The sequence below is a fragment of the Lycorma delicatula genome, chromosome 4 (genome assembly GCF_047948215.1).
Source record: "Lycorma delicatula isolate Av1 chromosome 4, ASM4794821v1, whole genome shotgun sequence".
NCBI lineage: Eukaryota > Metazoa > Arthropoda > Insecta > Hemiptera > Fulgoridae > Lycorma > Lycorma delicatula.
This window is the reverse complement of record NC_134458.1, coordinates 71,575,069-71,589,019: the sequence shown is the minus strand read 5'-3', so window position 1 is coordinate 71,589,019 and position 13,951 is coordinate 71,575,069. Positions and strand designations below refer to the sequence as shown.

General features: G+C 31.3%; 1 protein-coding gene and 1 long non-coding RNA gene across 2 annotated transcripts in view; one reads left to right on the top strand and one right to left on the bottom strand.

Annotated features, from left to right (window-relative positions):
* The first annotated feature begins 1,528 nt into the window (after nt 1–1,528).
* Nucleotides 1,529–13,951, top strand: part of LOC142323540 (uncharacterized) — a 570,462-nt gene continuing 558,039 nt past the window's right edge. Inside the window, exon 1 of the mRNA XM_075363315.1 lies at nt 1,529–1,643. The gene's annotated coding sequence lies outside the window, so the exon portion shown is untranslated. The remainder of the gene's footprint in view (nt 1,644–13,951) is intronic.
* LOC142323541 (uncharacterized) overlaps nt 3,549–13,951 on the bottom strand; it is a 559,373-nt gene continuing 548,970 nt past the window's right edge. Inside the window, exon 4 of the long non-coding RNA XR_012756120.1 lies at nt 3,549–3,573. This is a non-coding gene — a long non-coding RNA (uncharacterized LOC142323541). The remainder of the gene's footprint in view (nt 3,574–13,951) is intronic.

Here is a 13,951-nt window from a genome sequence, read left to right as displayed (position 1 = left end):
TTAACTTCTCATCGACAAATCGGATGTACCGGCAAGAAATACGTTACGAGGATATTACATAAGATTCATAACGGTGACCTACTTAACGAGCGGTCCGAATCTATTCATTTTTCGATTACGACCGTTAAATTAATATTCCTTTATTAAAATGAAAAAGTTTTCGGGAGGAAGAATAATTAATTAGCCGGTATCGATTTATTATAAAACAGAAATTACGTCAAGTATATCAAAATATCGGTTTTAATAACTATGAAAATGCGTATGCAAAATTTATAAACCGTATTGTGTAAATTTCTTTTTTTTTTACGTTTATGCTAATAACTCGATGCTGAAGAAACATTGAAGGATTTTAATAAAAATATTACAGACAGATCTCTTCATTATTTGGTCGAAAAAAATTATTTATAGACTTTCTTGAAAAAGGGAAATTCGTTTTATAAATTATTTAAATAGAGATTAAATTTAATAAACGTTACCAGAAAAAGAAACAATGGAAACATTAAAAGAAAAAAAGATATATGTTGTATTAACACAAGACGTTTTCCTTTTAACATATCAATTATTAATGAACTTTTAAAATTGATTTAAAAAAAAATAAGAAAATAATTATAATTTTCTCTGATTTTCTTTCTGCACATTCTAGCTGTAGTTCAGTACAATTCGAATCTTTCTCTTTCCGGTCTTACTTGTTGGTACATTCATGTTTTCATTTCACATTTTCTCCGGACTTGATTGTTCTTTCTGCTCTCATACAACCCACCAGTTATCTTTAAAATTTATTATTCATCGAATATTTTTTTTTATGACACGCTAAAAATAATTATTTTTTATTTATAAAAATACGTTAATCAAATTTCCTTCTCTCCAAACTGCCCAACAACTACTATCACTACGTTGACCACCACTTGATCAGCAACTACATTTGTTATTTCTACGTTATAATTGTTTCTATGATTTTTTTCTTATATTTCAAAACCTCTTTTTTTGTAACTATTTTATTTATTTAATAAATTCAGTTTGTACTTTTATTAATAGAGAAACGGTTGAATGGCGTCTGTCCATCAGTTTATATACTATGTTTTAACGATACGGGATGAAGTTTAACTTCATATCAAAATGGGATGAAGTTGAACTTGATTGACTGCATTTATCTCTCCACGTTCCCTTTACTTTTCATTTAGAACATAAAATTAATTCCTTATTTTTCAATTTTGCCTGACTTGATGGCTTATCAAGACAGACGTTAAACTGTATCAGACAGACGTTGAAAGCGTATCATGATTCAATTAAAATTTAAATAAACTATAATTCTACTGATATTAATTATGTGTGTGTGTGTGTGTGTGTGTGTGAGATGGTCTTTGTATATATATATATATATATATATATATATATATATATATATATATATATAACACGTGTGTGTACTTTATTTGTCTGTTTTACTTTATTTTGTAATTTTATTTATTTGTACACCTAATACATTGGAAATATGTTTCAGCGAGATGAAGCTGAGTGTGTCAGCGTTCAGAGCGCATGCGTCAGCACACAAGAAGATACTGAGTTCAGCGTATCATACTCAACTTAACTATGGAGCCACTACTCCATCTGCAGGGCTTCACACAACACCATCAGCATCTAACGTAAATATATTTATTATGAATTTCTATTTACAATCCCTTTTTTTTAAATTAAATAATTGTATATTGTGTTTTCACGAAGTTATATAATGTGAATTTGTTTGCGCGCGTGCGTGAGATATTAAATCACTTATAATTTTTGTATAACTAAAAACAATATGTCTTTCATAAATTTCCACCAGTGTATTTTATTTTTGGGCCTACATGTAAAAATTTGTTTTATTCGTGTAATTCTGCATGATAAATATTGTTACACTGTAGAAAAATTAAAAAAATGTTTCACCAATTACTAACTTATTATTTTAAGTTATCAAAATGTAAAGATGAACGACTTTACTGTTTAAAAATATGAAATAGATGTAACTAACTGTGAATCCGTTTTAAGAAATGTGTAATCTACTGCAGACTTCAAAATCTTACCATTAAAATAGTCTACTACGACATAGAATTTCTGATAGTCACTTTGTCAAGAAAAAATCAGCTTCGCGCATCAATACAGAATTAACAGACTACATAGATGAAAATGGTAATATATGTCAAATAAATCATATATATATATATATATATATATATATATATATATATATATATAAAAAAACTAAATAAGTTTCAAAATTATCCAAATTCATAGAAAGTTTTCTAATGCAATTCATTAGGTCAACGACCAAACAAACAAAATAATAAAAACAAAAGCAGAAAACCACGACTTTTTGTCCAAAATGTAGGACTTTATCAAGACAAACCACAAATGACAATACAGTTTAGTTATTATTATTATTACCTTCTATAAGCTATTTTTGCGTGAATCTTGTTTTAATCAATGTTTTAAAAAAATCAAAAAATAGTGTTTCAATAATCGTACTTTGTATTATTGTACCAATTTATTGGAAAACTGCAGTCAATAACATGGCCTGGGTGATTTGTCATCCAGTTATCAAAATGTCTTGCAAATTGTGCTTTTAGTGGACTAAAACACACTACATCGAGTGGTTGTATTTTGTGATTACTGTGAGGTTGATATGACAGTAAAATAACATTATTTTTTTCTGGCTAATTCTATTGCTTTCAAAGTAGTACGATGAGTAGCATGGTTATCGAGTAATAGCAGAACCTTTTTTTTAGATGTTGGTTTGGGTGATTCCATAAAATATTCAAGATATTTATGAAATAGTCACTGTCCATCCAGACTGAGCCATCTGCATAGCCGACTGTTCCGGGGGGGGGGGCGGCATCTCTCTAAGAAATTGGGAGACATTCTTTGCCGTTGAAGTAATAAAAATGGTGGAATATAGCGTCCTGAAGCTCAAAAACCGACTTGACTGGTACCAAAAACCGACTTTGGCTGGTATTGCCAGCTCTGGCAATACTCGTAGGTATTTATTAATTTGTAACAAAACTTTTATTGAATATTTTATAAAACTAGTTCATTGTTACGTCATAAAATAATTTTATATTAATTTTATTAGTAAAAGAAATTTATGTAATTCATTTTCAAATGTATTTAAATATTCTCATCGTTATAAATTGATAAGTAATGTTGATTCGGTTAATGATATGAAATCACGTGGTTAGGGGCACATAGGACCAGTGGACCTACGTACCCCTAACACGGCTGGACCTGACTGCTCCAAGCCGCCAGGTTCTAAACCACTCGTCCTCCTGTGTTCCTGTGTTTAATATGTTCTACAAACTGTAAAGTTTTTTTGCAGAGTACTCAAAATCTAAATACATTACTGTTAAAAAATATAAATAAATGAAGTTATCAAAATAAATTTTATAACACTTACCTTTAATCATGAATTTTCTAAAAATATCTGGAATAAAGTAGCAAAAGTCGTCCACACTCAGCACTCACATACAGTTTTTGTTCCCGTACAAGTAAATTCTCAGCTGAACCTCTCTGCCCCGACGGTCTTTGCTGCCCCGACTTTCCCTATATATAACAATAAAAAAATATATATCAAATTATTTATAGGTTATATATATATCAGTATAAAAATTATAGGTTATCATTAATAATTAAACCTTAGTATGTTGTTCGCATTTCTGCAATCGGATTATAAAATAGTCGAGAATTCTTCATTTAATAGTAAACAGCTGCCTTTAAATCTGTCTTGTCCACTCCGTCCACAGATGAGCTGTAGTCTCTGACGGTCGTATGCTACAACGTGTTTCTTCGTCCCATCACTGAACTCCAGGTAGATGTCTCAGTACCGTACTAATTTGATGAAAGATGGACATATTCGATGTCCTTCCACATGAAGAATGCAATGCCCTGGTCGGTTGAGCGATAATCAAAATCACTCCGCTTCACTTCCTTATCCTCCTGAAGCTTGGGAAGATGCTTTTCCGACTGTTAAACCCGGAGTTTTTCTCTCCGAAAGGTGTGTGAAAGATATAGTGATCAAGGATACAGTTAAGATTCTCTCTACTAAAATTCATATTACAGTTACGGCAAATCCACTCGTAAACATTACAATAGTACGAAAAATACACTAGTGACTTTAGACTGACTTTATAAACACAATTTTTAAGTTTGATCGTCTATAATACGCATAAAAGTAGACCGATAGACTGATATTAGAAAAAATAAAAGGATGAGGGATTAAAAGAGTAGCATGATGGCATTAACTGATAAGGGTGAGATTATATTAGAATTGATTATATATTACTATAATGTTTCTCATCCTTCGGTCGATTAATAAATAAATATATATACGCTCTGAATCGCTGGAAAAATTAATCAAGTTTTCAGGAATAGATTTTAAAACAAGTTAACTGTTGTTAATGATTTTTTATTTTTAAATATCTCGACTTGAACAATCTGTATAATCATTATACACCGTACGATGGAATATAATCTACATGAAGATATGGTAAATTTTGTTAAAAAATTATTATAAGACAGGAATGTGTTACAAAATTTTCACAAACCAGCATCAAAATAATTTTAACTGAAAATGTCTTAATTACTTCGTATAATTATTTTTTTTTTTAAATTAAGAAAATAATTTATTGGAGGCATTTATCTACATAAATCTTGAACCTTCAGTCAAACTTCAAACATTCAGGTAACATATATAAAATAAGTTTTCGAACAAGCGTAGCTTGTCGAGGCAATTCTTTGAATAACATGATTTCTATTCCATGATAGGGAGGGGTTTCACTGCTGTTATGTTACGGTTGGGGGAATAATGAAAATGTCACACGGCCTTAGCTAGGAGAAGGAGACATCAAATTTAAAAAATATGGTAATGTTTTGTGAACGAGTCATGAAGAAAGATAGTCCTTCCTTTTTATGTTCGGATGAAAAAACCACAACGCGCACGCGCGCCCCACACACACACCGCGAGAGTGCGCAGGGCGCCAGAAACATTAAAACCAACCATAACTAATAAAATAAATATTCTGACATCATACTATAAATCGGAACCGATTATGAAATAATGGATGATATTGATTTATTTTGTCGATAATTTTTTTATTTATTATTTAATCGAGAGTAACTGTTAAAATTTTTTCGATAAAACAGACAATCAAATTGTAATGATTTTATATTGCAGGTCATTTCTACGAACTGGAATGCGCACGTTATTATTTCTATCTAAAATAACTTTATTATCAACTTTTTGAATAAATAGGATCACGTTGTTCAAGCGTAATTTCGTACAAAGTATAAAACCGGATGATCCAATCGACTAATACCGAAATAAATAAAAAAATTTAAATTACAAAACACTGAAACAAAAGAGATTTCCTATTAATTTAGTGTAGAAAATAACAATTTCATTAAAAAGAATTCGTAGAATTTATATACAGTTATATCCCTATTTTTAATCAAAGCATAACAAAGTAAGGTCTCTCTCTCTCTTACAGTAATAATGCAGAACACAATATGAATATTTTCAACCGATCAAAAACATGAATATATCAGAAAAAGTGTTTTATAGTAAAATTTATCCAGTCATAATATGCAATTAAGTCGGTAAATGAAAGTACTGAACGGTGTTCATAGACCGAAACAGATGAAACGGTTTCATGTTGCGGTGAAGACTTACAACGGATCTGTTAGTCACTAAAATAAAGTAAACCGCTAAATTCATACTTTTTGAATACGTAATATTATTCGTGCTGTAAAATGTCAGTCTTTATTTTTTTCTCTCAGAAAAATTTTAACGATATAAGATATCTTTCAAAACCACTTTCGCAAAAATATATTTCCGTGTATGTGTGTACACGATACGGATGGGATACGATCCCTTACGGTCATTTGATGGCAATACTAAACGGTGGTGACATCATCCGAATCGTGTACGTTCTCTTATCACTAAGAAGAACGTACACATAAAACTGTTTAGAAAACAGTAAATTTTCGCCGACCGTATTGGGGAAAATATTTTTACCTACTAAAACAGTTTATTTATAATGATGAAATATAATTTTCAAAACTATTTTACGCTTGTAACAAAAAAATTCAAAGGCCATTACAATATTAATTTCATGCGAGAAAAGAAGTAACTATATGGATTCATAATTTGTTTGATGAAAACTGGCATTCGCTACTTACAAAGGGTGTAAAATTAATATAAATTCCGTTTATGGTATACTAAATTTAGGTCTGCCCATGTAGGTAATACTAATTACAAGTCTGTAAATATATGTAATGTAAATCTATTGTTATGGTAACTGAAAAACAAGGATTTTATCATGTGTTCCATTAATGGCTATGCGTAAATGAAAGAAAGAAATACAGTGAGAGTGAGAGAGAGTTATCGAGAGTGAGTGAGTCGGGAGGGGGTTGGGTGAGAGAGAAGAGGGACAGAACACACACACACACACACACACACACACACACATACATATATATATGTTTATATGTATACATAAACACACATAAAGCTACAACTGAAGCGTGGAAGACCCTAAGTAAATTCTATATACGTAAAGAATTTGTGCGAAAATAGTTTTGAAAAAATATGCTACACTGTTAATTTTATCTAAAAAAAGCCGAATCAAGGTCTAACACTTGACAGCAGAAATAATATTGCCTATTCTACCAGTATGAATTTACTGATTTAATATTTGTTAGAAACTAACACAAGATGACAGTTTAATTATTATTTTAAGCACTTCGTTAAGTTCGCACATTCGTTTACCAATCTACTTACAGATACAAATGCGTGCGCGCGCGCACGCACACACACACACACACACACAAATTATGTTAATTATAATTATTTGGTAATTAAAAGTTCAGGATGAACCATGAGTTTCTATACATAGGAAAAATAAACATTTTTCTATGAAGGCCATGGTATATCAGGAAAAGATACAAAACATAAATATGCTTGTAATGGCGTTGGTGATACGTTCCTTAAGATGATTTATGTTTTGTGTCTTTTCCTGATATACCATGGTCGTCATAAAAAAAATGTTTATTCCTATGTATGGAAACTTATGTATGGGACACCAGTAGTTATAAAGTGATGATTATAAATTATCGCAGTTTATCTACGGATCCAGATAACCTAGTTTTATTATTGTTTATCCACAAGCGCGATAACACATACATAAGCACGAACACACAACGCTAAATATAAAAATAAAGGTTTTATTCAACATTTATTATTCTATTGAACTTTATTAACATATCGTTAAATAATTCCACTATTATTTGTTTATTCATTCTTTGTAATTCAATGATTCTCTTTCTGCTTTGAATAAAACCACTTTTTTTGAATTGATAAAAAAGGTGGACGACAAATTTGTTGCTCCTAAATGGATTTCCATGTGAAATTTTAATATAAATATTTTTCATCGGTTTCATGCAAATAAAGAGATTACGTACACAGAATGAATGGGATAAAGAATCTTTATAAAGGTAATTTTGCAATTAATTTTCGGTTTTAATTTGGTACAATCTTTTTTAAATCATAATATAAGGTATCAGCTTGCATTGTAATAATCATTTAAATTTTCAAAGATTTCTTATTAGTCGTTATAAAACGATTACAGTAATAATTATAACCTAATTCTTATCTAACTTGTTTTACGTAGAACTTTCGGTACTATCGTAATCCTAAATGATTTCTTATCATATATATATATATATATATATGAACGGAGATGAAAAAAATCAGTTTTTTTAAAAATTCTTTTTTAATTAATATTATTTAAAAATTCACGAACAATTTTTTACTACTTCTGTAAAAAAAAAAACATTTTGTAATCGTACTTTAAACAAATTGGAGGAAAGATTTTTAAAGGGTTCCGTAATCTATTAAAAATGATAACGCAAGGATAATAAAGCTCTTTCTTGTTAGCCGAAATATTATTGTGTTGAGTTACACGAAAACTTTTCTGCTGTCTGGTTTTGACGGAGGTGGATATTGTTCGTTTTTAAGGTAACAGAAATATAACCTTGTTACCAAAAATGAGAATTTCTTGAAAATGATCAATAAAAAAAAAAAAAAAAAATTGTAGATCTGATCCTCCTGTGGGGAACTTAAGAATATCTGTATGTATTCATTCGGTTCTTTTGCTCTACATGTATAGTGCTAAAGAATATCTATTATATACCATGAGAATATATTATGTATTACGAAATATAACTTACGAGACTTTTCTCAAAATATATAGCGATACAAATCTGGGAAATATTATTAATAGCTCTCAGATCAATAACATAAAATATACTAATTTTTTACCTTAACAAGTGACCAAAAAATTTTAATACACTACCCATTGCATATATACTCGTGTGTGTGTGTGTGTGTGTGTACATATATATATATATGTACATTTACAAGTCACTTTTTTCTAATTAGCATAAATATACAGACTATTACTAAAATGGTGGGATGGCTATCCTTTTTTGGATTCTACTTGTAAAACTAAATAAAATATATTATTAGAAAAATGGCAATTTCTTCTTCATTCTCCCTCTGTCCGCCATTTTGATATTTTTATATAAATATTTATATCTCAAGTTCGGATAGAGGGATCACATTAATATTTGGTAAGCGTCTTTATAATAAAGTTTTAAAATTAGCAAAAAATCAGAACTTAAATACCTTTGCAGATTACAAAATGGCGGCCATGTTTATTTTTCAATCCGTTATATCTCCATGAATAAAATTTTATCAAAATGTATGTTTTGAACAAAATGACATTTTATTTTTTAAAATCGGTTTACAAATACCCGAGTTATGGCAGAAAATTGATGTTATAATTTTGTGTCTGTTTTCGTGTCCACCACTTTACGTTCAATTCGATTAAATATTAAATGTTTTTATTTATTGTTAGTTCTAGTATTGTAAATTAGTATCAAATTTAAGTAAAATTTTATTAAATTATTATTTTATTAAATATTAAATTGTTACATTATGAATTTAACAATTTTAATTTAAATACAATTGTACATTTGAATTTGAATTAACATCTTGGGAAATCGCTGATGATGGAGTAACGGCCCCGAAAGAACTCGGATATATACTTTTAAAATTGTTGGCAAGTGGAACTTTAATTTATACATTTGCATTAATACCAACGGTGCCAACTGCTTAATAAATTAAGTACATTTTTAACTCCATTTTATTAAATTGTAAAAATACAATTAAAAAGAACACCTTTTAAAAGTATATAAAAAGGGTACATAAACGACTAAATCCATTGGTCGATTGTTTTTATAATCAAGAATGATCTTGATCTTTATATAATGAAGATCAAAAAGGTAATATATACAAAAAAATAACCATATGAAAGCAATAAACGTTAAACATTAGACAAAATTAAATTAATTGTTTTTTTTTTTTTTTTTTTTTTATAAGATTAAACACTTCAGTTAGACTTAATAAAATCTGGAATATAGGGGTTCAGTAAAACTTTACAATAGACTGTACATTTTTTTTGAACTTTTTTTTCAAGAAAATTTTACTGAAAGAAGCAGTGAGCCGATATAAAACATAAATACAAAAAGAATGTAAAAATAAATTGAAGCGTAGCGATTTATGCCAGCGAAAATAAATGACAGAAAATCAGAAGGGTAAAAAATAAAAAACTTTTAAAGCCATACATTAAAATATCCAACATCAGTTAAGTCGGTAAACAAAGATGCGCACATAAGGTAAAATCTGTAGACGAAGGCGACATATTGGAATACATAAAAAAACAAACTCGGGGTGTAAAATCTAGTAAATATTTTGAGGATAAAAAAAAATTAACAAAGAGCAGAGAGGAATCGAAAATACTATTAAACCGATCACATGACAGGCGTTGAAAAATATTTTCGGTAAAATATATTATTATACAAAAATTAAAAAGGTTTTAATGAATGATAGGGGAAATTACGCGAATTTCCCGTGGAATAACCATTACCAATAATACAGTTGCCATTATCATTAAAGATAAAGGCAAGATAAAACATTAATAGATGTTTAATGTTCGGATTTTGCCTTTCAAAACTTTTACTTACTCTTCGCCTCTTTTTCTTTAATTAATGCATGATATTATTTGGTAATGCATGATAATACATAATTAATAAATGAAAACTCTTTCAAGTGTTAAAAATATTAATTTTTAACCGAAATATAAATATGTTAGTAAAAAATAAATGTCATTTAATATAATAATAATAGTATCAGATCTGAAGTCAAGGTCAATCATGATCTTCAAATCGAATTCTGCTTTTCAGAATCACCGTATTTTTATTTACATATTTTATCAAATTTCGTATACTAGCGAGAAAAAACCATATCTTTATTTTATTTTGTTGTGAGATATCCTCCTTGGGCTAGTCCGGTAGTTCACCACCGCAGCAGAGCCTACCCTTAAGTGGCTTTACCTGTAGTCCTCAAAATGCCCTCAGCCTTTTTGTGTGTAGTAGCACTTGCCAGGTTTAGATGTCCTCCCTAAGTCATCCTCAGCCAAAGCCTCCGGCTTCCTCGGGCGGTGTCTTGAGTCGGTACACAAATACCGGCCCAGTCGTATTTTCAACGTCTAAATGGTCTCACATTCGTCCTACATAACTAAATTAATACATCATCATACGCCCCGCATACAAATCAACCACAATTTAAATAACAAAAACTACAGATCATGAACAAAAAACAGAAACTACGGGCCGCCCAACCCTAAACAGAGTTCTCATAGACATAAATGAGAAGAGCGACCACGAGGAGCCCCACATCCCTAGCACATGGGACTGTCTAGTTTGTCTAAAACTAAATTCCGTAACAAATGCAGTGCTCGCTTCTAAGCGGGACACTCGTCCGCCGACAGCTGTGTTGGGCCGGCTTCCCGACCCGAACGCAGTAAATACATATGGGCTTTCCTCTGGCCTTCTTTACAGAATAATCCTTCATATAATGTCCATCCTGACCACAAAACGTGCAGAGGACCATGACCATAGACCATAGACCATAGACCATGTGGCCATGGATGGCCACATGGTCTATGCCAGAACATCGGAAACATCGGCTGACATAGAAAATCCTTAATTTTACACGACCGAAAATCAATGAAAGCAAGATCCTTTTCAACGAAAAGAGCTCTCAAACGTTTATCATATTTCACGATGGAGTATTAATTACTGCTTTCACGTTTTCCAGCCTTAAAATCCACCTTGAAGAAATCCCCGAATTCAGTTTCATAGTTCGATGTGTTCTGTGATCGAAAAGCATCAATAAAGCATCACCTACTCTCCCAGATCTCTTGGCACATTGTACACTATCATTCGTGGCCGGAGGGACTTCACGGACACAGTTCTAACTGAATACTTTTTTATTCCCTCATTACTTGCAATTTTACGTTCAATCTCACTATCATTCGATAGAATTCGAATTCCTTTCGGATTCTCTTTCAAACTAACGATTCTCAATCCTGTTTCCTCGCCTCAAACTTGTTCAATACCTCGTCTTTAAACTCAGCAGAGGTAACACAATCAGGTCTATCAAGCAACAAAACTTTCGGTTTAAATGGAACAGGTTGTTTTACAATCTCAGAGACTAACATATCAACTGGCAACACTGACAACTGCTAAACAGGCTGAACCCGTTCGTCCATACCGGCCTTAAAGTCCTCTATGTAGCCTTGAAGTTGATCGATCTTCTTCACAGTCAAAAGATTCAAATATTGCATTTTACGTAGTCGAGATTGAACATAAGATGTGCTCATCTCCTTAACATTCTTTGAGTTGCCCACAAATTCCTCGACCTCCGTGCAGAGCCCGTTGAACATTTCAACCAAAGTCTTAGATACCTCAGCAGGAACTGCCTCCAGTTTCTTAAAGACTCCTTACTTTCTCGCCTTCATAGGCGGCACAACTTGTCTCACATGGCTCGTGAAGGGACCAAAATGTCCTCCTTCAAACGAGCATCTGAATCTGAACTAGATTCCACATGTCAGTCTCACATCTCCGTTTCAAACGCCTCTTCCTCCTTCGATTAAACATGCATTGGAATATGTTTCACTGGGCCCGTGAAGGGACCAAAAAGTTCCTCCATGAGCCGTGCATCCGAATCTGAACCTGAATCACGCGTACTCACCTAATCTTGAACCTCCTTCAAAGATTAAGGCCAGTCACCGAAACTAACTTAACCAAGATAGCATGTCTTTAAAACCCCATGCAACAGGCCTAAGACGTGGTGGGAGAATGACCAATACTATAAAGTCATCCACTGGTTTTCTAGTAAAACACAAAAACTTAAAAAAAAACATAAACATAACATAAAAATAATTTATTACTGGCCCCGACACAATATATCCGTTGAATAACAAATCTTTACTGTTTCTTAATGGAAAGAAAGGTATTGCTTGGTACATAATAGTTCATAACAAAAACAATGCAACCGTTTTTCGATTAACATCGACCTAGGTAAGTGAAATTTTTTGGGTTGAATATACCGGGATGGAAGCATAAAAATTAACATTTAGTAGTATTTGTTTGTAACAAATACATTAATCAGATAAAGAGTCACAGTAGATCGATAAAGCTGAGGATTAATTTCAATTTTTACAATCCTACAGAACGTAAAATAAAATCTGTTTAAATCAACGGCGACTAATAAAATGAAGCCGATGAAAATAATTTTAAGGATATTCTGCTGATCTTTTCACATCGATATAAAATATCGGTTCCCCTGATTTCTCTTCGAAATGGACCGGCTTTTTTTTGCTCTGGTTTGAACCAGATGTTTTTTGGTTCACGGTCATGTATTAGTTTGCTATAGAGATTAATTGCGATAATTTTTTTTTTTAAATACAAAAAATCGAATGCTGTAAAAATAGCTAATTATTTATATTATTTAGCTATTTAAAAAAAAATAATAATTTGAATGTTGTTCGAGAAAAATAAATAATTCTTGAGAAACAAGACATCTTCTCGTCTGTACAGTCTAACCGTGTGGTAAACCGATTTGAGAGGAGTGATTCTAGCCAATTAGGAATCTAGGTTTAGAGTCTTTGTCTGGAGTTCTATGATACCCCTGTATTCTTTTATAATACAGTATATCAAAATAAAATGTGCGCGCGCGTGTGTGTAGAAACTAACGGCGAAACGTAACGATACAATAACAACTTTCAGATCTATAGATTATATTTAAAAATAAAAATTTATGTGTTAAGTGTAATTGTTTAAAATGGTTTAAAATAAAACTAGTTTTTTAACAGCTGATTTTCGAATTCGAAGATTCTCAAGTTCAAATCCTAGTAAAGCTTAGTTGAGTTTATACGCATCTGAATACTAGATAGTAGATACCGGTGTACTTTTGTGGTTGGGGGTTCAATTAACCACAAATCTCAGGAACGGTCGGCCTGACTACACCTTATTTAGATATCGTATCATCCTGTATGTCATTGGGCTGAGGGGGGCTTTGCTTATTGTTCACTAGTTGAACAAATTGCAAAGTGAACACTCGGAAAATAAATAATAATAAAAATAATATATTTACTCTAATTTGAAATTATTGATATGGAAATCGTTGTCACAGAATTCGTCACGTTTAGGTTTAAGTTATTAAACTGCAGTATGTGTTTGATAAAACCTACATATATATGCAGAGAGAGAGAGAGAGAGAGAGAGAGAGCGAGAGAGAGAGAGAGAGAGAGAAATGTGTAAGAGTAAATATGTGAGAGTATGTGTGAAAGAAACTCATAAAGTAAACCAATAAGGTTTTAAGAGAATCTTTATAAATTATTTTATTGTTACATGAAATAACCGATTCCGTCTAATCGGAAGTTAAAATTGACAGCTTTCTGTCTGATTTTGTATTCATCATTTCATTCCTTCAGATGCAGTAAATATGATATAAAAT